We start from the raw sequence: 3132 nt of genomic DNA, 5'->3' as shown, positions 1-3132 counted from the left end.
ACACAATGTATTCAGTCCCAAGTCTCTTACAGTTCTATCTTTTTAGGGACCTTAGTGCTTTATAGGTATAGTAATTTTGTTTAAAACCACTTTACAACAGAGCAACTAAAACAAAGATAGTAAATATATATTTACGTATTACTTATTGTGTTTCCACTACTGGTTTTAGCACGATAAAGAGTAATTCATTTAATTCTTCCAATGACTTATAAGGTATATATTAATATTGTCCCTAGTTTGTAGATGAGAAATTGAAGACACAGGGTTACATGACTGGTAAATAAATTATGTAGCCTTGAATTTGAAGCAGTTTATCCTTTACGTCTGAAAGCTTAACTTCTAAGTACAGTATCTGCAAAATCTGGCAATCTCATCTGAATCAATTTTCCCACATTAGCCAGATAATGTAGAAGAAAATGAGAAAAATTCATTTGCTTTATGGTGTTAACATCTTAAGTATATAATATTTGAAAGCACTGTCAAATAAATAAGAAAGTTAACAAGATTAACGGTGCATCCAATCTGTAATATCACACTACCACCGAAAATGTTAAGTAGCAGAATTATTTCCGAATTATGATAATAATAGAATAAAATATTATAAAGAATTGCCAACATTAAAAAGTTTGTTTTATTCTCAAATGTATATTTTATTAAAATACAACTTGTGCCAAACCCTAATAATATATAGAACAAGAAAGAGAAGAGCCATGTATTCTTGTTCTTACATGCTGGCCAGAAAAACAAAAATAGAGACAACAGACAAGTAAACAATTTGAGTAATTACAGGTTATTATTGTTAAAGATAAATAACAGAGTCCAAAATTATATCACCACACTAAATACTCGAAAATGTACACATATGCATTAAACTGAAAGCAATTCACAATAAAGAAGTAAGTCTTAACTTTTGGTTCTGACAGTACATTAGATTTATTTTGCCTTTAAATTTTCCTTAATGTATTTAATTAGAAAAAGACAAACACCCCAACTAAAAAAAATAGGCAAAGGAAATGAAAAGCTAGTTACAAAAGAATACATTTAAATAACCAATTACCCAAAATAAATAATACTTCAGGGAAAATCGCACTCAGCTCAATTGGGATAAGTCCCTATCCTCTATACTTTACTAGTTCTGTAGAGCACATATTATTATGTGTAATTATAAAACCATTTAAACACCATTTTAATTTTATTTTTTGTTTTTATTTTTTATTTATTTTTAAGAGCATGTTCATGCATGAAAAAGAGAGAGAGGAAAAGAGAGAGAGAAAAAAATATATCCTCTATGGAGTGTTCTCATGCTTCAGCCCTCCTTCCCCATCCCTCCATCTCCTCAGGGTCTTGAATATCCACGTACACATGGGTGAGTTTTCAGGTCAACCTGTGGATTCCAACCTACACTTGGCCATTCGGCTTCAAGCAATGCATCCAGTATGCTATATTCTATGTCACATAGACTGGGCTAATTCTTTTCCCTTCTCTTTTTTTTCTTTTTATAATATTTACAATGTGGTTGCTATCCTAGAGTTTTAATTTCTGTAGAGCAAAAGCCATGTATATTTTTCTTCTGACCCCCACTCAACTTGAGCTCCTGCACAGTGAAAGGGACACAACAGACCATCTGTAAACATTTGTTGAATAAGCTCATTAAAAATACAGGATTTAAATTAAATAAATAAATTCAAATTCATACAATACTTTTAAAATCAATTATTTGAAAAGTTTAAAGTTATAATAATCAGTGTTAGTTTCCAATTGCTTTTGTGGACAGAACTGATCATATAGTCTCTGAAAATCAATTTGTAAAATATTTCAAGGGCCTTCAAAAAAAAAATTCTCTTCCAAACAAACAAATGAAAACCAAAAAGACACTAAAAGTTCTGCTTATCTAATACTCCTGCTGGCTCTATCATCCTCTCAATAAAACCTACAGTAGAATACATAGGGAAATCCAAGAAAATAAACTCTTAAAAAAAATGTTCTCTTTTGATTCTATAATATTCCCCATGTAAGTATGTCCAAGGGAAACAATGAAATGTATGCACACGATTCAAATATAAGACTGTTACAGAATGCTTATAATGAATAAGCTTATCTCTTTGTGGTGGGATTACATATGATACTTTTTTCTTTGTGGTTTTTCACCAACTGTGAAACATTTCAAAATGGATTTGTTCGTATTTTTATTATTTTGATATTTTAGACTTATATAATTTGCTTAAAGTCTATCTAGAAAATAATAAGAAAGAGAAGTAATGCCAGGTAGTGAATGAATTGTTCTCTCCGAGAGGTATGGGTATGTTACAATGATTGTTCAGAACTAATGGAAGCTCTGAGTGGCATGAGCCAGGGAGATAGCATAGACAAGCTGAAATTCAAAGGGAAACTTGAAGACTTGGTAGACTAAGGTCCTATGGCTATGACTGAGTATTAGTGAGGGAGGTAATGGGAATAATTTCCTGTAGCAGGGACAAATAAGCACATATACTGCTGTGGGAAAGGACGAGGCACAGAGCAGAAGCACTCACCTTTCAAATGGGAGGGAGGACTGGATAAGGAAAGGAGAATACTGTGATAAACATTTGGAAAGAAAATTGGAGTACAGTTTGGGGCTGACTCAACATAGACAAGACCAGAGAGAAATCATTTAAAATCATCTTTTCTTTTTCTTTTCTTTTTTTTGGTGAGGTTTTTGCTATAGGGCACATGTGCTGGCCATAAAGTCTGAGAAAGACAGAGAGACAAAGCGAGAAATCACCCCTCAGGATGGCCACACCACAATCCCTTCTCCACCATTCTCCTCTCGGGATCTTGGGCATGCATGCACACATGCCCTGCATGAGTTTAAGCTACCGGGTCTGGAACTCAAATCGTGGTTGACTACATGGGAGTCCAGCGACATAGCCAGTACCCCAACTGCTGGTCTCAAGAAATTATTTTTTTATGATCAGACTCAGAAATATAATATGTTAGAAGATCATAAGTTTGAAATAGAAGGAGGTGTTAAGATTTAAAGACCAGTTGATAGCTCATAAAATATTTTAGCCCAAAAGTTGATGAGAAATTAAAATGGTGTTGTGAAATATTGATAGGAAAGTATGAGGCGTAGTTTCAGGTTTATTATTAAAT

Source organism: Tupaia chinensis, unplaced genomic scaffold (genome assembly GCF_000334495.1).
Source record: "Tupaia chinensis unplaced genomic scaffold, TupChi_1.0 Scaffold142468_1, whole genome shotgun sequence".
Classification (NCBI taxonomy): domain Eukaryota; kingdom Metazoa; phylum Chordata; class Mammalia; order Scandentia; family Tupaiidae; genus Tupaia; species Tupaia belangeri.
Note: the sequence above shows the minus strand (reverse complement) of the source record.